Source organism: Bacillus rossius, chromosome 11 (assembly GCF_032445375.1).
Source record: "Bacillus rossius redtenbacheri isolate Brsri chromosome 11, Brsri_v3, whole genome shotgun sequence".
Taxonomy (NCBI): Eukaryota; Metazoa; Arthropoda; class Insecta; order Phasmatodea; family Bacillidae; genus Bacillus; species Bacillus rossius.
Window position 1 is genome coordinate 25,044,566 of NC_086338.1, and position 25,054 is coordinate 25,069,619.

The 25,054-nt window shown below is 34.4% G+C and overlaps 1 protein-coding gene across 6 annotated transcripts in view; it reads left to right on the forward strand.

Annotated features, from left to right (window-relative positions):
* The first annotated feature begins 686 nt into the window (after positions 1–686).
* The window catches only part of LOC134536701 (uncharacterized), a 55,750-nt gene continuing 31,382 nt past the window's right edge, over positions 687–25,054 (forward strand). The window contains exons 1-4 of one of the 6 annotated variants that reach the window (XM_063376567.1): positions 693–802; positions 1,658–1,728; positions 20,386–20,447; positions 23,792–24,006. The gene's annotated coding sequence lies outside the window, so the exon portion shown is untranslated. Of the gene's footprint in view, positions 1,152–1,657; positions 1,729–20,385; positions 20,448–23,791; positions 24,007–25,054 lie in introns of all 6 variants that reach the window. The other 5 variants (XM_063376566.1, XM_063376564.1, XM_063376565.1 and 2 more) reach the window with 5 other exon arrangements.

A 25,054-nucleotide genomic window follows, 5' to 3' on the forward strand; every position in this document is an offset into this window, starting at 1 on the left:
AGATTGTTTCCCAGAAGCTGCTACTCTACATAATTATCATTTTCTCCCGAAATATTTGCCGAAAATGTGTTCTATTTAATGTTTCTATTTTGAAATAATTTACAAATGTACAAATTCATAAATTACTCTTTTAATCAACAATACTTCACCAAATTAATTCTCCCCTTGGTTACACAAATATGTGATAAGTATGAGTTTGAGCTAAATAGGCAGAACATTAGACTTAAATATAGTGTCTTTTTTAGTGATCCGAGTGTTTTAAATACCGAAGTACATGAATCTGTAATACTATTTTGTAAATATTTCTGTCTTTATTGATGTCAAATACTTATTTCCCCAATAAATTAATTTGAGATGGTTTCTTTAACTATGCTGTTGAGTAAAGTATCGTATCATGAATTAATTTTCTTAGAGTAGAATACATATTTTAGAGTTTGCTTATAGCTACGCCTCACATACGATTAGCTAGTCCTACAGGTCCCACACCAGTGTTTTCAGTGTGGTAGCTTTTTCCATAGAAATGTCTACTGCAGCCTGCATGCAATGCCATATAAAAGTCTCCATGAAATATTTTATCACAATCTGCATGAAAACGTCCATCGTATGATGTAGGCTTTACTTTGGGTGCTTCAGGTGATCGTGATTCTTGTTTAACAGTTAACATAAATTTAATTTAGTTAGTTATGATCTATCGAAGTGTGTTGTACCATCGATAGTATGGTGGATTAAACTACGCGGGAAATGTTCCTACTTAGGTAGTTGTTTGTGTTATCCATGAAGAGCTTACCGCGTTTGCACGCATGTGAGTATACTTACCTTTGGGTAGTTATCGCACGTATTAAAACTACTTTCTATTTCACATAACATGCGCTTATGAAGTTTATAAGAAATTTATTTTCCCCTACACATCTTAAGCGTGTAATGTTAGCGGGCGTGTTAGAAATAGTCTATTTATCAAATCGGCATCCATTTTGAAGGATGTTATCATAGGCGTTGTACTGATAAGCACCTTCAGCGGTGGAAGTACATTTATTCTGTGTACAGCTCGCGCCATTTTATTATACTGGCACCCTGAGTAAAGTTATAAAATGGTGGTTGTGCATGCGAGGTGGTGATAATAACTGTATATAATGCGTATTTAAGTGAAATATGTAAGTAAATATACATTTTGAGAAACCTAACCACAAATAACTTGTGATAGTATCGTACCGTTTATTTGAAGTTTCCTAGTGAAATATAATGATAAAAAATGTAATTGTAGTAGAGGAACGTGGGGGAATGGCGCTTCATGATAGAGCCATCAACAAAATGTGGAATTCCCAGAATTAAACAGTTGGGCCTTTGCCTGACAGTTTGGGATTATTGATTGCACTACTAACAATTTAAAATCTTAAGAATAATTATTCTCTAAGTAATCACAAAATAATTATGTTTCTGCAGTGACAGTATTACCCTGCAATTCATGGTGTATTTTAAAAGCTTTGCTCTTTATTCCCACAAAATAATATTTTATCCTGCAAAACTAAAAAAAAAAAGTTGTAACATGTTTGTTTTTACTATGAGGTCTAGCTAAAACCAAAGAAAGTTAAACATTTATCTCCCTGCATGTTAGTGCGACAGCCGTTTGCTACTATTGAATGTTCTCTGTGGTTGGCAGGAGATCCTGTTTATCTGGGAATGGACGTGGTGTGTCTGATGGTAAAGGGAGGGAGCCCATGCATCAACATGGTAAGGGTGGAAAATGGCAAGTGGTGTGAGAACACCTCTTGGATATCTGAACTTCAAGTAAACAATTGGGATGATAATTAAATTAATTCCTTAAAAACTATTGTCAAATATACATAAACTCATATTTAAAATTTTCATACAATTCCCATGAAAGGTAGTGAAAATAATGTTTTTAATTTAATCTTTTTTGAAGTTTAAAAGTTCAAACATTATAAATTATGTTTTTTGGAGTACTAGGTGTAAAATGTTTCTGTTCTGCATGTTTTGTCAGTAAATTCTTACAGAAAAAATTGATTTGTTTCAATAATACTACGAGCTATGAGTAATGTAAATTGTACATTTTTCCACAGGTGTATCTGTTATGAGATAATATATGGTCATGGTTTATCCTAATTAACTATAGAATTAATCTCTAGAGAAACTCTCCACATCAAAGTACCCATGCTTCTGACCTTATAAAAAAAATGGTTTAATAATGTTATAGTACCGTAACTAATTTCCAGAGAATGTATGAAAAAGTATCAAATAGGTATAGTAAAATGAAGTAAAAAAAAATCAGTGCATCAAACACATGTAACCTAACCAACAAACTTAAAATACTTGATTATTAATTTAAATATCTCCAGGTAAACAAAGTAAACAATTCACAAAATACGTCAAACACATATGAATGAAAAAAACATGAACACTATGATAATGAAAATAGGTTATCATAACTTTAAATGTATTCAACAAAAAACCAGCATACATTTACTAGTGATCAAAAGCAAGGTATTAGGGTTCTAGTTCTCTCTAGTAATCAATGTTATATTATTTGAGGAAGCATAGGTAGGTATTTAAAGTTAATCCATCCTTAAATGAATATGTCATAATCAAGTAATGTAGTAAACAAAAAATGTTATGCAATACTACTCATTCAATGTTTAGCTTCAGGAAGTCTCAGAGAGCTCTGAGCAGCCCAGACCGGTTGCAGAAACATCAAACACAGTCAACTACGCTGATGTGCATGACCGCAGATGCCAAGTAGTCAGTGACACTGGCCAAAACATTAACAATGTAGACTCCATCCATAATATAACTAGTTTCAGGCATCTGATAACCTTTTGGACCTCTGTTAGTCTAATTTATAACACTGTACCATCTGTAGAACACTGGATCAATTGGCTAAAGAAAACATACTCTATCCAGCCCTTATGTTTAATATTAAACTTAATATATTAATCAGGAAATAAATATTTTGTTACCTTTTATAAACTATAGGAATGGTGATTATCTATATAATGCTATCAAAGAGCAAGACTGGTCCAATTAAATTATGTAATATCAGTGATGTTAATATCATGGTTGATCACACATTAACTTCTACAGTGAATAAATATATCAAAAGTTACGTCTCGGTTACTTTGAAAACTACATAAAGCCAGTGGCGTAGCCAGGATTTGTATATGGGGGGTGTTAAGAAGCATGCCCGCCCTCCCCTCCCCTGTATTAAAGCGGGGTGTCCGGGGGTCCCACCCCCCTGGAAAATTTGGATTTTAAGGTGTAAAATAGTGCTATTTTAGCAGTTTTCGGTACTTAAATTTAAATATTGTAATGGTAAATATTTTATTAATTTTAATATGAAATTTGTTTGAGTGCTGAATAAGAAATTAATTAAAGATTTGGTGCTAAGGGGGGGTTTTCAACCCCTAAAACCCCCCCCCCTGGCTACGCCCCTGCATAAAGCTACCAACACTGGTACCCTAAGTAGGCCTAACTTATTCAAACATTAAAATAAAATAAAAAATAAAAAAAATCATAAATTATGCATAAGAAAATGAACTCGTACAACTATCCTTTGTTTTCACAAGATTGTAAAGAGGCTAAGTCTCTAATTTCATGAGGTAAAAATTTTGGCTGCAAAATCTAAATAACAAAATTAAACGTAGTTTTAAAAATTTTTGGGGCTACGGGGAAAAAATGAGAGAGAAAATATAAACAGCAACAGTTTCTCAATGTCATTATCCATTATGTATTGCAAACAGTTGTGCAAACTATTTTTCTAGTCTGTATATATTTCCTTCTAACAATATGTAATACTACTGATTATTCCATTCCTATGTCTACTATTATTAAGTATTGTACCTACTTTGGGGAATCAAATCCTTTAAATCTACGCTGTCAACAGGTCAAGATGGTATTCCAGATTTCAAAATAAAAGGATGCTCTCTGGTGCTTGTTCCCCTCCTACAATTTATCTTTATCAGCAGTACCTAATGACAGCTGTGTTTACCACAATTAATGGAAGATAGCCAAGGTCATTGCTATTCATAAGAAAGGTAGCTAATTATATGTTTTGAATTATAAGCCCAAATATCTTCTAAATAGGTTTGCTAAGCTTTTTAACAAAGTAATATTAAAGGATCTTGATTTCAACCAAAATAAATAGACTCTTTGATTACCAACACCATTTCAGAATTGGTTAAACAACTATTACTAATTTAACAACATTCATTAATCCTATTTATTCTGATGTGATAACATGAGGTCAGATGGATTATGGCATTTTGATTTTTATTAAAAGCCTTCGACACAGTAAAAATCACATGTTCTTAAAAAAAATTGTCTAATATAGGATTAAGTGACAAATATCTCAAATGATTCTCCAGTTATATAAAAGATGGGCATTTCTTTGTTTCAAATTAACAATTGAAATAGAGAATTCCATGTTGTAAGGTATGATGATTTAATTACAGTATTAAATTATTCTGTTCCTGGCCTTCTGTTTGCAGACAACCTAAAATTATATGGAAAAATTATTTCATTACACGTCTGTCACTTACAACAGAGCAAAATCTTTTCTGTTTTGTAATGTTGTAATCTTAACCAATGAAGGCCTACTTTGATGAAATCTGTTAAAACAAAATAATAAATAGGTCTACAGCCACATATGAGATTAGAAGAGGAAATCATCCAGAAAACATTCAAGAAAGAAGGTCGTGAAGATGTGCATAAGTAGTGTTACGTTGGAATCTTAGTTGTCTTCAAATAAGGATAAGAGATGTGAAAATAATTTGTGAAATGGCAATAAGGGTGATTTTAACCCAGTAGTGTTTGGTGATAATGTCAACTTATGTTTATTTTTTGACTCAACAAATTTGTAAAAGATAATTATGATTCCGATGTACCTACCATTTTTACCAAATGCAGTAGCTATGAATCTGCTGAAGACTATATATGAATCAAATTTTTTTTTTAATTTCCCTAGTATATAGTTATAGGAGTATATGGATCAAGAAAGCCAATGTATGTCACTTTGATTCACTGTCCTAGTGTATCCTAATAAGTGTGAAATTATGTAATAGGTTTTTTAGATTTTTAAAAAAAGTGTATTATATTACTATAATAATATTTTTAATATGGAGGTATGTTAGTTAGTCTTAATACTTTGGAATGTATCATTATTGGTAAGTGAAAATTTAACCCAATAATTATTACTTTAAATGATTAATGTTAAAGAAATAATGTCAAATCATTAATAATTTATTTTAGGAATGAATGCATGTGTATTTAATGATTGCTATTCCGTGTTAACTAATATATCATATATTATTGTACTCTCTTCAACTGCAGTGCATACTTCAAACAATTTACAAAGTGTTCCATTTGTAAGCTTACAAAATACAGAATTCAAAATATAAATTTCAAGGTGACATGCATTGAACGAATAAAGCATTTTATCATGTGAGTTCCTGTATCTTGGGTGGCACAATTGGCAATTGCGATGTTAAAAAGTGGCTTCAACCACGTCACAGCATGCCATCTCCTGATATTTCCTAACTTCATGCGTCAAACAGACACATGAAAAAAAATATTGTTGACTATGCTGACAACAATCCCGTTTGAAGTCAGGTCAAGCTATTGCAGTATATCATGTGGAGTTAAATCAATAATAATGGGTTAACTGTTAGTTTCCATACTAGTAAACATTCTTACAGATTTTTAAATGGTGTAGTTCTTAAATGGGAATGAGTTTTTGCTACATACATCTGTTTAACTACAGAGTTTGAAGTCAGTTTTCAGCAAATAAAATTATATTATGTTGATTTAAAAGCATACTTTTTTATTTCCATCATAAACAATATTTTCTTTATTACAAACCTCTATCAGATAATTAATTTTGTATTGTCATTATGGTTATTACTATGTCAATATTTACTGTGGTCTCGTACAACAAATAAACTACTTCTGCTTGACATATGTTTCTCGTTGTTTACGTTTTCTCTCGCTCTTGTGTACTTTTCTGCTTCCCTCAACTTAGTTAACCTTCATGCAGGGTTAAACATGATGTGATTAAGTAAATGATCAAGTTACCTAATCCAGATTTCGAAAGCAGGTAAACTATTTTGGATTACGTTTCCAAATGAGTGGAGTGAACCTTTACTCTGGTTGAGTCAACCTGGCATAGTTTGTGAGCACCTATAAAGTATGTAAAAGAATTTGAAATGTACTGAATCTGGTTTTAATATTATGACAAATTATAAAATCCATTAGTATTAGTGTCTGATTAAAGGTTTCAAAAATTAATAAAATCACAAAGATTGTTCTGTAAATAAAGATTTTTCGTAAAATACACAAAACATGTTTCAGAAAATGTATTCATGCTATAGAAAATAATAATTATTTAATCATAAAAAAATTACCTTCTTACAAGTGTAGTAAAACTTTCATCAGAAAGGAAATAGCTTGTGAACACATCTAGAAACTAATCAGAACCAAATCTCTTATGGCAAAACATACTACAAAAAAGCTGACACTTGTAGATATGATCACAAGAAGCAAACTGGTTTAGAAAAAAGATGAAATTGAGAATTTTTTTCAATGATATTAGATGAACTGTAAACTGGACCTAAACCGTGGAAGCACTTCACTATAACCCTTTTAAAATAAAAGATGTCCATATAAGAATGTTCGTTTCAATGGTATGTAATAAGAGTTTAATTTAGACTATTAACAACAAATCATACATGAAATTGAAGGTAAACTAACCTAGTTTTTCGTACAAATGTTCAATATGTGCACAGTTGTGTGACACACGCCCAACCTGAGTCCAAGTCATCCCACACTTTGGTTAAAAAGTCCGTAGTAATGGAAACAATAGCCTCTTCAATTCTGTGTCTCAACTCTGGAAAATCATTAGGTAGCGACGGAACGTAGAAACAATATTTTATAACGCACTAAAGGAAAAAAAATCACATTGCGTTATGTCAGGTGAATGTGGAGGCCAGCGAAAATGTGCTCTGTCGTCTCGAATTGCCTATGCCATCTGCGGATGTTTTTGCAACATGAGAGATCACAGTTAAACTTTGAACGAAATGCACGTTGAACTGAAATTACAGATTCACTCATAAGAAATTGCAGACACAAAATGCATTATGCATCACCATTTTGCGTAGGTGGCGCTGCAAGTGAGAAAACAACAAAGCAGAACTCGTGCATGTGCTATCTAAAACTGTTTGAGTTACTCTTTAATTGTGACCTGGAACCAACACACTACAATGCTTACAGTTTATACTCTTAAAATTTACAACAGTATATATATAACATACATATATATAACAAACAGTATACTTATAACAGTATGTCCATTTATTTATGGACATATTGCATTTATGTCAAACACTAAATTTGCCATATATTACAAATGGTATTAATGCAATAAAAAATGCACATTTAATGTACAAACCCATATCATTCCTTCACTTCATTAGGGTATTAACTTCTGAAATAAAATTAGTAGAAAAACTTAAATGTATTTCAATGCCAGTCATCTGTAAAATCTCTTTTCTAGAAAAATGCCAGGATTGTAATTGAATTGGGTTTTCAGTGTAAAATTTTGGTATGTCACTTATGTGTACTCAGTACATACAAGTAATCACAAAATTTTTATACAGAGATATGAAAAGAATAATTTTTTAAAGACATACAAGTAGTTTCTCTTAAAATTTGAAACTTATTTTATCAGTGTAGTTTTATTATCAACAAAATAACTTGTAACTGTAAACAATTGTTTGTAACAGAGTTTGATTAAATTCTGGATAAACCAAAAATGACTAGAATATAATTATTGCTATAATCACTTATCTGTTATCTCACAACAGAGAAAGTATGGTGAATATTTTTATTGTAAGGTCCATTGAATTTTTTAATCATTAAATAATTTTTTTTGTTGTATTTGAAAATGTTTATCATCTTTTTTTTATTAATTGAAATAATTAATGTTATAATTTAATTATAATTCAAGCTATTAAAATTGAGGTGATCCATTTTAGAATTGTAAAGTTTCTGTCATTCTCATTGTTTTTTCCTGTTAGATGTTATGTTTTATTTTCACGTAATCAGTGGCGATGAAACATTTACTCTTATTTATTTATGTTTGAAGTATTGGGATTACTAAAAACAATTGATTTGCTGTAAAACAACATCTTTATATTTTATATTATGAAGATATACGTTTTTTTTTTGTTTTTTTTTAATTTTCTTATATTCATGTTGTATCCAAAGTAGAAAATGTGAAAATAACAGTAAATTTAATTCACAATATTAATTGTGAATGTATATTTTAAAAAGTAATTTGGGCAGATGCTTTTATGAGTAGTATGTTAAAGAAAAAAAAAACCCTGGAAAGCAGACATCCTCTTATGACGTATCTAGGATGTTAGCAATGATGTTATAATGAAATAAATGTTAAATCATGTGTGACAAGTTCTTGATTTCTGTGTGTAATTTTTTTCACCTTTTCCAGCATCTTCATTCTTATAATAGCTCGGCGGTATTCTCATCCTAATTGGCTACAAATGGTGCTTGGTGCCAAATTTGTGGCTACCAATTGTGTTCATCTCAGTGTGTGAGCTATGCACAATGGCAACGGCCACTATTGCATTATTTGTAGTCCACTTTCTGTGCATGCCTTTACCAGAGTTTAATCAATAGTAGGAGGGCTTTTACAAATTCATCTGCTGTATTTCATAAAACATTCTGGTGTGCGTATCAGTAATTTTTAAATTTAATGTATAATTTTCTGAACTTTTTAATTATGCATCAGGTTGATAAATGTAAACTGCTATATATACTATCAGCATAATATTACTGTGCATGACAAGACTGTTTCTTGGGCACAGTAACTATCTGATTATAAAAACTACTTGAGTCAATCTGGGGGTAAAGGATAATTGTATGGTTAAATTACCATATTAATTATGGCAGGCAAATGCCAGGGGCTTGTTTAACAATATTTACAAGACTTAGTAATTTACAAGTGAATATCACAAGTTTACAAGTAAGTTTTAAAGGGTTTACAAGTAGTTTGTTTCACAATACAAATTAATGTTTACAATCTACAAGTGTTTGGTTGTTAAGTAAATAAAATATCTACCAAGCTCTGTGTCTTGGTAAACTTGTAAAATTACCAGTTTCGTGTTCTAATGCATTAGTTAAGTCATGTTCAGCGTAGTTCTAGTGAATCTGAAGAAGTAAATGTGAAAACATTCGAGCCAAGAATAAATAATGATTTCACATCAGTAGTGTCAGTACATGAATTCAATGAATGATTCTGTGTGAGTGGTAAAAAAATATAATTTCTTCTGCAGAGAATAGGCCAGCGATTGCAGCATGAGACAAAAGAACAGCGGTGCTCTGACATCTAAACAACAGTTGTGTGCAGTATTACACTGGCTGGGAAGTGGTTGTCAATATCATGCAGTGAGTAAGTGACATGCATGGAATTTCCAAAGCATCCGTTTGCTGCAGCATACACAATGTTGTTAGTTCTGTAAATAAGGTCTTATTTCAAGAAACAGTTAAGTGCCCAGAAAACATTATAAATGTAACACAGCAATTCTACAAAGATGCTGGATTCCCTCACGTGTGTACTGCTGTGGCTGGATTGCTGACAAATATTGATTCACCTCGTGAAAGTGAGGTAGATACACTGTGTTTGTTTGTGAGCCCGACTTGATGTTCTGTTATGCGAGTGCAAGGTGGCCAGGCAGTGTGCACGATGCTCGTGTCCTTGGCAACAGTGCGCTGTGGTGATCCCAGGTGACAGTGCATATCCACTGGAAGAACGGCTAATTCCCTCTGTGTGCAGACATCCACATAATGATGCTAAAATACAATTCAATTGCAGACCCAAAAGTACACGAAGGTTAATTGAAGACGCAGTAGGAATTTTGAAGGAGAAGTTTCCTTGCTTAAATTACTTGTGTACAGAGCCAGTATTTGCTGCAAATGTTGTGAAATACTGCACAGTATTGGGTAATCTTTGACGTAGTGAAAAAGATCTATAACTTGATCTCTATGAATACAACCATGATGGGGCAGTAGAATTCCAGAACAAGAAGGAGAGGAACGAGAATAATATGAAGTTTGATATGGTGCTCAAGATCGTTTAAATGAGTTTGTTTATTATTTTGTCTCAAAGGACTAACTGTAATTATTTACAAGAGAGGCTCATTTAGAAAATAAAAATTGAAAAATGTATTGTTTTAGTTCTTGACATTTTTTCTAATGATTTTGTAATAGGTAATTGCAATATTTCAAGTAGTTAACCATTTTAATAGTATGGACAGCATGTTAAGTTGGTTTTGGTTAGGTACATTGAAATAGTGTTAACAGTTGGCTAAGAATTACCTATTCTAAATGTAGCTAACCTAACCAACCATCCATGTTAAACTTATTATTAATGGTTAAATAATACACCCTGGTAACATAATATACCCACATTTATGTCCGCCATTTTCTTTACTCGTTCCAACAACAAACAAATTCCAGTGCTGACAACACAAACAAAGGTTAATTCTCTACATCCCACTTCCATTTTAAGTTTTTTTTTACATTTTAGATAACTTTAAATAGCCTCTAAGTAAACAGGAAGGAAGTACATAACAACTTTCAATCAATGGGCACATCAGATAGCATATTTCTAAACATTATGAATTTTTGTACAGACAATGCCTTTGTGAACATATCTGCGACATTATCCTCCGATCTCACATACTCCACAACAATTTGATTCTTTGACACAACATCTTTAATAAAATTTACTCTGATATCAATGTGTTTTGACCTTTTTGAGTTTTCATGATTGTTTATCATGTGTATCACTTTGATTATCACAATATAACACAGGCACAGAGTCACTAGATGAGCTGTTTTTCAGTAGACCATCAAGATGAAGAATTTCACATGTATGAGTTGCTGCAACAACTCTGCCTCTGCGGTCGACAGTGCTACAGTCTGCTGTTTTGCAAACTGCCAAGACACAAGGTTTCCTGCGAAGAACACTGCTGATCCACTGGTACATTTTCTGTCTTGCTTATCTCCTGCCCAATCAGCATCCGTGTATGCCACCAGATTCTCGTGCTGATTTCTCTTAAACACTAAACCATGGTCTTTGGTGATACTCAGGTACCGTAGAATTCACTTTGCTGCGTTCAATATACAGTTGGTTGGTCTATCAAGAAATCTGCTTAGAAATGATGTTGCAAACATAATATCCGGCCTACTCACCATACACACATACATTAAACATCCAATAAACTGCCTGTAGGGTACATTCACATTCTCTCCCGTTGGGTGTGGGATTGCATCATGTGGCACTGGTGTTTGCATCCTCTTGCATTTTTCCATGTTGAATTTCTGAAGGATATTTGCAATCAGATGTCTCTGAGATATCGTGATTTTTGTCCCATCATTTACAATTTCCATGCCCAAAAATTAATGTAATTTTCCCAAATATTTGGCATTAAATTCATCTTTCAGGTGACGTACAGATTTCTCTATTTCTTCAGTGGTACCAACAAGTAAAATATCATCTACAAACATAATTAAATGCAAGTCTTTCTTGAGATAAAAACAGGCATCACTAGCAGAACGTTCCAATACTGACTTAGTCGCAAATATGTGAAACCTCTGATTCCAACATCTTGGAGATCCTTTAAGACCTTACAGTGCTCTCTTCAGTTTTAATACTTCAGCATCACATACAACCCCTTCTGGTTTCTTAATGTAAATGTCTTGATTTAGTTCTCCATTGAGGAAGGCAGTGGGAATATCCAATTGCCTCAGTTCAAAGTTCTTTTGCAGTGCAAACAATAACAATGCCCTGATCTTTGTCATCTTTGCTACTGGAAAATACACATCGTAGTCACAATTTTCTTGAAAACCACGTGCCACCAATCTTGCCTTTTTGAGTCTATTTTGTTTTGTCTGGAATATCCATTTTGTGTCAATAGCTTTAACTCCCTCTGGTAACTTGGCAGGTTACCAGGTATGGAATTTATTGTGAGCATCAAGCTCGACTTATACTGCTTTTCTCCAGCCATTTCCTGTTTCAACTGCTTCAGAGAACGTAGTTGGGTCACCAGTCATCAAGCAATATGCACTATACAATTCATATTCACCCAGTCTTCTTGGTACTGACGTGGTCCTCCTTTGACTTTCTGGTAGATTGCTCATAGTCGTTCTCTGTGAATTGTCAAATCCTCTAAAATCTTCACTTTCATCCAGGTCCACATTTTCTTCACATCCATCAGTTTCTTCCATACTAACTATTTGGTTAGGATCAACAGTTACTTCCTGAAAAACCATGTCTGTCTCATCAAATGTAACATCTCGTGACACTCCTACACAATTTGTTACTGGGTCCCACAGCCGGAATCCAGTCGGAATATATCCGACCATCCTCACAGGTGTTGCTCTTGATTCCAATTTCCCTGTTTGTGGAAACTTGACAGCCCAGGCCTATGCACCAAAAATTCTTAACTTAGAGAGATCAATCCTTCCATAATACACACCAGCTGGAATCCCCCCACTCAGCACTGTTGTAGGTGACCTATTAATCTGGTATGCAGCTGTTCTGATTGCTTCGCCCCACAGAAATGTTGGCAAGTTAGTCTCGACGGACATGCTTCTAACTTTGTTAAGTAGAGTCTTGTTCATCCTCTCACTTACTCCATTGCTCTGTGGACTATACGAGGCTGTGTACTCTAATCTCACACCTTTGTCTGAACAAAAGGATTTTATTTCATTGGATGTGAACTCACCCCCATTGTCATATCGCACACGACTGACAGAACCTTTCCCAAGCTGAGAATTCATCTGGTATATATACTTTATCAAATTTTATCCTGCCTCCGATTTGTTTGCAAGCAAGTACATAACAACAAAATGTGAATAATCGTCAATAATAGTTTGATAGTACCTCTCGCTGTCCTTTGTTAGAGAAGTTACTGGCCCCCCCCACATCAGTATGCAGAAGTTCTCCAATTCTGTGAGACCTTGGTACCTTGACGTGAGGAAATGGTTGTCTCTCCGCTTTTCCTTGACGACATGAGTCACACACTTTGTTTGAAGTTGGCAGGCCCGTTGACGATCACTCACGCAGTTTATAATGATATTCTTAGATCGCCTGTTTACAGCTTCAGCCTCTTCTTTCTTGGTCGAATCAGCCATGCATCTGTCCACTTCTTGATTCACAATCCACTTTATTCCCTTTTCGTCCAATAGGCACAGAACACAGTATTTCCAGTTTTTAAAATTGGTGTCTCTTAACTGTGGATATGAAGTTGTACTGATACTAGTTGCCATGCTTTCAGGCTCGTCCACACTCGAAACTGTTTCGCAACTACGGCTTACAATACTGGCCACGACTTCAACATTAACAAGCCGACTGTTTATCTGTTTCACTGAGTTACTGGGCCCATAACCTGTTGAACTTATTATTAATGGTTAAATAATACACCCTGATAACACAATATACCCACATTTATGTCCACCATTTTCTTTACTCACTCGTTCCAACAACAAACAATCAAATTCCAGTGCTGACAACACAAACAAATGTTAATTCTCTACAATCCACACTATTTTACAGTATTTTAAATGTAGCCAACTAAAACTAACCAACCTTTAACATGGTTTTACAGTCTTTAAAATGTAGCTACCCTAACTGAACCAACCATACTCACATTTTTACAGTATTTTTAATGTAGCTAACTTAACTTAACCTAACCAACCATTCAAATGGGTCCATTTCCTGATAATTATGTGAAATATCACAGTGCTCTTTTACCTAATCATTGAAATAATGGTCAGGAACTAAAAAATCTATTGTCACAATAATGGTTTCTACATTTATATTAATGTGTATTATCACAAACAATCACTGAACTATCATTTTCATATATCAGTAAGTGGCATTGCTCACACAACCATGCACTGTACTTTCACACAGTCCCACTGTTTGTTTCTTGAATCACCAACATCTGAGTTAAGTTCTCACCAACAACAATGTAGGTGGTGATATTTCATTCTTTAATTTAATAATATCAAGTTTTTTTTTTCATTTATTAATTTTAAGTGTTCTATTAGTAACTTAGAGTTTCTCCTTCTTGAGTTGGATACAATTTGTCAACTTTTCTTGGCTGTTTTGTACCTGCTAAAAGTAACCAAATGATAGCATTACAAATTACTGCATGTAGATGTTATTAACAAAAACTGTTATTTGTTAGTGCTGTATTATGAATCATGACTATATTCATTAACTTGACCGACCAAATCATAATGGTTTACCTCGTTTGGAATACTTCTGCACCTATATCTCCAAATCATTTCATGTTCATTTGCGGGATTCAGGTGTTTGCACAGATAAGCTGCATCCTACTTCAACAGTTTCTTAGAGGTGTTTCCGACACCTCTAAGCCACTGATAATGGGCACTTCCTTCCTAATGATATCCAGAACCAAATGATCAACTTCCTTTTTCTTCAATTTATTCCCTTCTCCAGAGCCTTTTTTTTTCTTTCCAAATTTTCTAACTTTACCTGCAATAAGTTAAATAATTTCAATATTTCTATGATAGCATTCAAAATTGAGCCACAAGTAATTTGTTTATTGGTATTGGAGAAATTGAACACATTTATATTTAAACATTTTATTGTAAATAAAAGTCTAACCTGTTTTGTAAAAGTAACTTTAGGTAATATATATATATATATATATATATATATATATATATATATATATATATATATATATATATATATATATATATATATATATATATATATATATATATGAAATGTAACAAGTACCCTAATTTAAAGAATAAAATAATACTTAATGTGTACTCACTAATGTACTTTTCTTTGTATTTGACCATAGTACATCTCTTGTATATGTCCAGTCCTTTGATGTGGTATTAAGCCAACAGACTGCACAATAATGTGTACTTCCTTCCATTTATCAGCTTTACTTTGCTTAGTAATAATAGAAGATATTGCCCAAATAAACACACCCGTTTCTTCTTTAATTTTTATTTATTATGCTATAAGGTGATATTTTATTTGTGCATCCAGTAACATATTAGGCAATAACTATGTGCTTATCTTTGAGGTTATGTTGATGATGCTATGATCAGCTGTTTAGTAAAGTTTGCCAAAGATTACAAGTATTAAGTATTTGATTGTGGAACACAGTTTGCAAGTGGTACTTGTAAATCTATCACTGGTAAAATGTAACTTGTGAACTTGTAAATTGTAAACATTGTGAAACAGGCCCCAGGTAAAAGTCTAACTGCTACTGGTGTGCAAAACTGCGAGGTAACCTTTCATTCTACATATTTTGGGGAAGTTCCCTCCCCTGTTAATCACACTCAGGTAGGTCTCCTAGGTGTCATGGGGGGGGGGGGGAGCTGTTGAAAGTGGTGGGGAGAGGACATTTTTTTATGTATTGTAAAATTCATCCTTTTTCCCCTCCTACAAAGCAGGCCCAAATATTCAAAGACTAAGCCTTCAAGTGCTGTGAATGGCTGAGAAGACATGTATGTAAAGAACAGTGTTTCTATTGGTTCTTAGATCACTTGGGCATAGGCATTTCCTGTTAAAGTTGGAACGAAGAAATAAAAGAAAGGCTTTCTACAAACTTCTCACGACTGTTTTATTTCAGACATCGTAACCACGTTGTAAAACATGCCGCCATCTTTTCACACACACTCAAGACATAAAAAAATTTTAGAACAATATTGCCAACTGTCAACACACAATTTCCAGACTTACATTAATATAACAAAATTGCTCTATCTAACACTCTCCCTCAATTTTGCAATACCTAGCCCCTCAATGCATTTGAATAATTTACTGTGAGGTAGAGCTTTGGTCAAACAATCTGCATATTGCTGAGAGGTTTCAACATAGCATAATCTCAAAATTTTCTTCTCCATCACCAGATCTTTTACAAAATGGAACTTTACAGAAATGTGCTTTGATCTCCTGGTCTCAAAGGTGTTGCACTTTTTGATACAGGACTGATTGTCTTCATAAATCACAATACCCATTTCTGGGAGGTGAAGAATATCACTCATGAGATTTCGAACATACAAACATTCACTGGCTGAGTTTGCAAGGGCAACATATTCAGCCTCAGTGCTAGGGAGGCTCACACAATTTTGCTTCTTGCTCCTCCAAGAAACATTATTACCAAAAACCTTAACAAAAAAAACAGATATACTCTTACGGTCACAAGTGTCATTAGCAAAATCTGCATCAACATAGGATTCTATAATATCATTATCACATCTGTAATAACAAAGACAGTAATCTTTAGTTTTGTTAATGTATCTCAGTACATTCTTTAGATGCCTAAAATGAGTCTCATTATAACAATTTTGAAACTTTCCAAAATAAGTGATGACAAAACATATGTCTGGTCGACTTCCTAACATAACGTACATGAGGGAGCCTAGTAACTCTTTATATGGTAGTTCTACTTTACATTCATCTGCTGGATTTAAATTCAACTTGGGTTCCATGGGGATGTTTGAGGTTTTACTATTGTGCATATCAAATCTGTGTAAAATTTTGTCAATTAGTTTCTTTTGACTTATTTGGATCAGACCCCTTTCAACAATTATTTCCGAACCCAAAATATTAAAAAAAACCTGTGTTGTTATGCATCTCCCTCATTTCAAATTCTTTCTTTAAATCCTCTTTGAGATGGCTTATTTTTACTTTACTGTCAGAAAGAATCAACAGATCATCCACATATACAATGACAAACAAATCATCTTGCATAAAGATGCATGGATCTACAACATTCCTTTTAAAACCCAAATATATTAGTACATCTTTCAGCCTATTGTACCAACATTGTGAGGACTCTTTGAGACCATACAGAGATTTCAACAACTTACATACAAGGTTCCCAATTTGGTCCTCCATCTTCACAGTAACATCCTCTGGTTGTAACTCACCATATAAAAATGCACACTTAACATCCAGTTGATCGATGCACCATTCTTTCTGGACCGCCGTGGAGAGTAGACACCTCAGAGATGTCAGGCGAGCAACTGGTGTATAAACTTCTTCTTCAGGCTTTGATTGTTGGAAACATCCTCTTGCAACAAGTCTTGCCTTCTTTATCTTCTCACCTAAAATCTCCTTTTCCGTAAAAACCCATTTCGAGTCAATGATTTTGTCTCCTGGTGGTTCCGGAACCAATTCCCACACATTATTTTTCTTTAGGGTGTTGAGTTCCTCATCTATGGCTGCTTGCCATCCGGATTCCAATGCATCTTGAAATGTGTTAGGTAGTTCTGATGGTAGGAGTCCTGTGGACAATGCAGTTATCAAACTTGTGGCAAAATCTTGTAACCTTTCTGGAGGTCTTACTTTTTGATGGCTCTTTCTTGGTACATTGACGTGAATCAAATTTTCATCTTCTTCAGGAAATCCAAAAAAATCATCCTCAGGTTCTTCTTCAAAAGTTGGGTTGTCCTCATCATCGTTTTGTCCAGAATAGTCATGGGGTTGACTCATCACATGGTTAGGTTCCTGAACTTCCCTAAATTTAACACTACATGCTGTAATGATTCTACCCTTACTCTCATCCCACAATCTATAACCATTACTTGTGTAACCCATCATTATTAATGGCCTTGATCGCGGGTCAAGTTTACCCTTGACTTCTTCCTTTGGAACATGGAAATAGGCTACTGACCCAAATACTCTTATCCTGCTCAGATCATTGTAGCCGTACCAAATATCTGCAGGACATCCCTCTTTCAAAGTTGATGTGGGTGTTCTGTTCAGTGTGTATGTTGCTGCATAAATGGATTCTCCCCAAAATTTCTTTTCAACCTTGGAATCCAATAACATGCATCTGGCAGAATATAATAATGTTCTGTTAAAACGTTCACTCACACAATTCAGCTCAGGATTTCTAGGCACTGTATATTCTACTTGGATACCCTTCAATTTGCAAAAGTCAGTAAACTGCCCAGAGCTATATTCACCTCCATTGTCACAACGAAGCCTTGATATTCTGGTCTCAAATCTAGCTGACACCATTGCCTCATACTCCCTGAATTTTTCAAGAACTTCTGACTTATGAGAGAGCAGATAAACCATGGAAAAATGGGAAAAATGATCTATGAATGTCACAATGTATCTTTTAGAGTCATAAGTCGGGGGACAGATTGGTCCAATTACATCTGAAGAAACAACTTCAAGAATTCTGCTGGGTTTCTTCTCTGGAGGTAGGCTTTTGAAGCTTTTCCTTGTTTGTTTGCCCTTAATACAAATCTCACAAAAACTTTTCGAGGGAAAGTAGGATGAATGAGACATTCTTCTGTGCACAAGATCTGCATTATTGGTCAACAATACAACATTCCCATCGATTTTGAATTTGATCACGTAGAGATTGCCAATCAAACTTGGAGACACCACAACATCAGAGTCCTTATTCAATATTTTTACTTCTGCATTTTCGAATAGTACTCTAAATCCATTTTCCTCAATTCTTTTAACTGACAGCAAGTTATATTCTAAGTTATCACATACCAGAACGTCCTTTATAGTGACAGGCTTACCTTTATGAGTAGCCAGTTGTAGGGTCCCACTTTTCAGTGCTTTGAGATGAGTACTACTTTTAGCCACTGCTATGTTTAAATTCACTTCCTGTGTATCCTTTAATAGCTCTTCGTGTTTCTTGTTTATCAATTGATTAGTAGCACCAGAGTCCACAATGAAAGAGATCCCTGAACTGTCCGACATGAGACACTGACTCTGTACATTTTGCTCATGTTCATTAGCCGTCACAAAAGTCACTTCACCTTTATTCTCACGCACTTTATGGTTACTCTTATAATTACCGCTTTGTTTTCCCCCAGTAAATCTACACTCACTTTTCTTATGACCTTTGCGTCCACAATTGTAGCAATTAAATTTGAATGGCACTTTACCTTGGTTTCTGAAACTATCACCATTTGTGTCCATATCCTTCCGCGTGTTCCTACCAAATTTTTTCTTCGAGTTAAATGCCACCACTTTCTCTTCACTGTTTACCGTTTCCTTTTTACGGAATTCTTCCTGGAGTAGAGCATTCTTCACATAATTTAAGTTAACATCTTCCGGATTCTTACTAAAAACAATGTCAATGGCACGAGTCACAGCGTCGTAGGTTTCCGGCATAGAAGAGAGTAGGAGAGTCATGACTTCAGCATCCGACACATTACCACCCGAGCTTTTAATCTCGTTTACCGTATTTTCAAATGTATTTATAAAGTCTTTCAAGCTTCCTGACTTAAACTGAAATGTTCTTAGTTTTCTCTGTAGATCGACTTGTCGGCTTATTCCTTTCTTGATGTAGGTGGAATCCAACGTATACATTATTTCCTTGGCTGTGGATTTATCCATAACTGACTCCAACACATTGTCTGCCAAACACTGTGTAATGATATTCCTTGCCTTCACATCGTTCAACTTAAAGACGTCCAAATCTTTACCTTCTGCAGGTGGTTTCTGTGTGAGAACTTCTACTACACGGGATTGCTCCAGTACTAGCTTGATCCTGTGTTTCCAGAAGGTGTAGCCTGTCCCTTCAAACGGCTTTATGTTTCCAGTCTGTTGTAACGGCGTCGCCATTGTGCCGATACCGATAACTTCTTATAAGCCTCTTAGACACCGCGTTCCGTTTCTGATAGTTGTAGCTATCGTTTCTTAAGCCAATACTGGGCCCATAACCTGTTAAAGTTGGAACGAAGAAATAAAAGGCTTTCTACAAACTTCTCACGACTGTTTTATTTCAGACATCGTAACCACGTTGTAAAACATGCCGCCTTCTTTTCACACACACTCAAGACATAAAAAATGCTAGAACAATATTGCCAACTGTCAACACACAATTTCCAGACTTACATTAATACAACAAAATTGCTCTATCTAACATTTCCTTCTAGGTGGAGAAGCAGGTGGCCATGTGCAGTCTGTACCATTGTGCACCTGTGTACTGGGACTTTATCATTGATGATCATTTTTTATTTCCAAATTTAATTTGTACACCGACATTTTAGACCATTAAATTGCATATTTGAACTACAAACTTTATTTATAATATTTCTGAGAAACTTATTTTGAACTGTGTTTTTGACAAATTTGGGTAGCCATTGTGCATTTATGTAAAGGAAGAATAAATTTTGACTCAAATAAATCTTTCATTCAGTATTCACTCACTCTAAAAGCAAATGGAGTAATGAATATCAATAATTAAAATGGTTATAGTATTTGCATGCGAGTGTGATTACGAACTGTGAGTGTAGCAGGGCCGATCTGAACTGTTGCAGGACTGGGGGTTCATGTGAGACCATGGACCAGTGCAGTGACCACCATCACACCAGCATGAAAGGTAAGGACTCTTGAAACACATTCATGCACCAGTACCAATGATTCAACCTCAGGTTGTCTATCAACTGTGAAAATTAGGAAAATGGCAAGGATATGACATGACCGGGAACTAACGGGGAACAAGCTGTGAGTTTCTAAATAATTCCGGGAATGATAAGTTGTGCTGTCCACTGTACGGCTGGTGAGACGTGACGTCTTCAGTTTTTAAGTTCCACGCCACCAGGCCAACAGTGAACGTCTTTGTGAGTGAACACATACTGTGGAATCACAGTAGCGCGACAGTGCGAAGCGTTGCATGTGATGCAACAGAAAAATATCTGGTTGCACACCCGTGGCCCTCCCTTCCCCCTGTAGCATTTTAGGGGCATTCTATGCCAGATCATCTAGGGGTGTTCATCCCACCATCTCAGATTTGAATTAAATTTGGTACATGGTATATTCAGACAATTATAAGAACCTGTATTTTTCATTTTTGGAATATTGGCCCTAGTATGGAATTTAAAGCTCTTCAAAGTGGAATTTTTTTAATCTGCAACCAAAGTCGAGTGACATATCTTACTTCAACTTACATTTGTAATAACAGTTATTAATGTAGAATTGTGAAATTAACCATACTTATTCAGAATTTTACGTATATTTCAAATATCTTTGTAATTAATTTAATATATATCACTGTACCAATGTAATTAAATGCTCAGAAGTACGTGCATTTTAAGTTAGAAGTGTAAAAAAATGAATTACCAAAAATTGTGAACATCAGTTCAGTAATCCTATTATAACTTTTTTACATTAATCTTTACAATCTCAGGCTTGGTTCCATTAGAAAGAACACAAAATTTTCTATAAAATGGTGAAATATAATTTGTGGATATTTACCTTCTTTCTTTACAAAAACATGTTCTTTGTAAAATAAGTGGTTAAGATGATTATAAATCAGTTTTAAGTTTACAAAATAATTTGTATATGTATAAGCAAATATGTAGTAAAATTTTTATTGCATAAATGTTTGAAATAATGATTTAGCCTTGTTGGAAATGCACATTTAATATACTGTAGGCCTATATATGAAAAATACAAATGAAATGGAGAAAAAATTTTTGAAGAAAAGTTATGTTTCAATTGATGTTTGATAACTCAATTGGTGTGCGTAATATTGTTTCTTATTGCTTAAAAGTAGATGATGTAATATATTGCATCATCTAAATGTTTACTGTAGGGTGATCTCAAGAAGATAGTCAGTCATAGGTTGTCCTGTATGTAGGAATCTTAGGAGCTGCTATTTTTTTGTGCACTTCAACAAGTTGTCTGGGATATTTTATTCTATGGCTGTTGACATATAACTGGTTTTATTTACTTATTTTTTATAAGTTATTTGCTTTGTATTTTTGAACTGAAGTGGGTAAAACAGACAGTTTTTTTCACAATCTACAATGGCTACCAGTTTATAATACAAGTGTAGTGTAGGTCTGTTTATAAATTCTGTGTTTCATGTAAATACATACACAGACTAGATAATTCTTAATATTGCTGAACTTCCTGATGAAGAAAAATAAATTTTGCTTGGGAGGATTCAAGTGTATGTTCAAACCACTATGCATCACCCATTAAATATTATGGGAAAGCTTTTAAAAATTTTGACCCATCAAACAAAAACAAAAGGTCTATAAAAAGTGGCAGAAGACCTAGATCTATTCAAATGGCCAAATATGCAAAAAGGAAAGCTGGTGTTGTGTTTGTTCCTGGACAAAAGCTGTGTTCCAACTGTAGGACAAAGTTATTTCAAGAATGAGAGTTTAAAAATTCACAGAATAATTCTAACGAAGAGGAAGGCCCAGACCCTCATAGGCTTACACCTACGAAGGAAGACCTTATTGACACTACACCATTTGAAAAGGTAGATTTGAATTAAGCATGAGTACTCTTGATGTATCACCCTTAAAGCTAAAAGGACTTTAAAAGCATTCAAAATTGGTATGTGGTAAAAGAAAAATAGCTGCAGTCAAAAGTAATGTGAAATCAAAAGTAGCAGCAGGTTTGAAGCTACCAGAAGATGAATTGCAGTCTGAAGAAAGTACTGATGGACTTACCTGAAGAGTCAGTTATTAAGAGGAATGCAAGTGATTTAAATTTTCTAATCAGTCAGATGAAAGAAAAACTGAAACTTGCAACATCCGTAAGGGAGAAGTTACACATTTTATCATTTGCACAGTAGAGTTACGTGTTATGTTTTTTCCATTTAAGAAATTTTGATTTCAATATAATTAATGGCATCTCAGAAACTATTAAAGGAGAACGTAAAATACCATGTAAGAATAATAAACACAAAACTGCATGTTCTTTTGTAAAATTTTGCCATATTACACTTAGATGTGGTGTTAAAGGTGTCAGAATAGAAATTCATATTTCCGAATTTACTATAACTAGTGCTTAGAAACTAAGAATGAGCAATGTGCATATATAGTTATATATATATATATATATTTAATATTTGTTTGTTAAAGTTGTGAAAATAGAGTAGATTTATTATATGCAAAGAAAATCAATTGGGGAGTAAGAAATTGGGCATGAATATACATTATAAGTTAACATAGGTTTCTTTTTTTATTTTTGTGTGGGGGGGGGGGGTAAATTCCATTTATTATAATAATAATATCTCTGAAGCAAACTAAGGGAGAAGCAAGAAACTGAGGTCCAATAATATACGTAGTTACATAGCGTGTTGTAACATTTTTATAAAATTTTACCCCAAAGGTAGTGTAAAGAGTGTATGGTAATATTTACATAAATAATCACAATTCCAAGCAAATCAGGGGGAGGTAAGTGACTGAGCTAGAATAAACTACGCAGTGACTAGTGCAGCATGATTTGCAATTTCAGGGTAGTGAAATGGGGTTCAGTTGATTTTTTAATAACAGATCATATCTCCCAAGCAAATTAAGCAGGAGATAAGAAAATAAGCAAGAATCACCTACATAATGAGTTTCATGGCATGTTTAACCATTTTTAAATATTTAACTATAAAGGGGGTGGAAAAGGGGGTATTTTTTATTTTGAATTATTTTTTTCTGGATCAAGCGGGAGATGTGTTCAGACCGCGATGCCAGGTTCGGAGCTGGCTGGCGGCCCTGCACGGCCACTGGAGTCACGTGCGGTCCACTGACGTAAGGCATCCAACACTCTCCTGACCAGATAACAAGGGTCGTCGCTACCCCCCTTCCCCCTTGTACCCCGCGCAACGCCCTTCCTCGGCTCTGTATTCTATCGCTGAGCGGCCTTGGGAAATCCCCGGGCTGTAGCGCAGAGTGGCCTGAATTGACGCCACCCTTCTGTACTTTCGGGTGTCAGGTCGGTCCAGAATGACACGACTCTTCACAGTCGCTCTCGTCGGTTCGAGAAGAGCACCTCAAGTACTTAGCAGCGACGCTGGCCTCCGTGGGAGTGCCGTGAGTCCCACGACAAGTGCCGCGAGAGTTCCGCGAGTGAAGGGAAGAGGGTGAGAGACCCCCTCGAGAGGGGCACACTGTGGAGTTCAACTGGATCGTGGGTGCAGCGACTGAGTGGTGAGAGACTGTGAGTGGACAGGCGCAGGGTAAGGGGCGGACCACTGTTGAGCCTAGCTCCAGTGAAGATTGCGAACTATGGAACTTGACAGACATTGATGTGACTTCAGAATAAAATTTTTAAAAGCCATTAATTTGTGATTGGACTTTTTTTAAAATTATTTATTATTAATGTAATTTTTAATAATTAATGAAATTATAATAAAAATCATTTGGGCTATTCCTTACGAACCCAGTTCTCCCCACATTAGGTCGTAACAATATATTTATTATATATTAAAAAGTGCCAAAAGAAAAGATAAGAGTGCTACAATTTCAAAAACTTTATTGTAACTAAACAATAAAGGTATTTAGGCATGTGTGTATGATACGGCTCTCTCATGGTAGAAGCTTATCAAGATAACTTGACTTGTGGGAACTATTGCTCAGTTTTTTCAACAAGAAAATGACAGAATACATAATCTCACAGTCTGTTATTTTAAAAATTCCTCAAATTTGAAAGCAATCCACATATGTAGTACCATGTTTATAATTGTTATGCAGAAGTTTGAATATGGAGAAATATTTTATTTTTGGAAAATTTGTATCATAGAATTTTTTTAGCTGGCATCCATTTATGTGTACTGATGTATGATCATCATAAAATTAATTTTTATTAGAAAGTGTGAGCATTATTTTTTGCATTAAAAATATGTATTTATAAACATACTCATCATATTTAAAGACAGAATTGGTTGTGTACCACGTTCAGTAATACTAAAATTAAGTTAAGCTATGTAAGAAAATTGGTTTTTAATTTTACTTGTTATGCAAAATTTGCCACGTGTGGTTTACACTTAATTTAATATTTTCCAAACACTTTACAGACAGGAACTTTAAAAAGTAGGCAGGCATGCTGAAGTTCTTAGAAAAAATTAGTAACTAGTGATGCACAGTAGCTCAGAAGATTTTTTTCAGTTGACATTAAATTTCAGAAGAAATGAGGATTGCATTGGATTTCACATGTTCCTTGCTTTGTTTTCCACTCCATTAACAATGAAAACTGCAG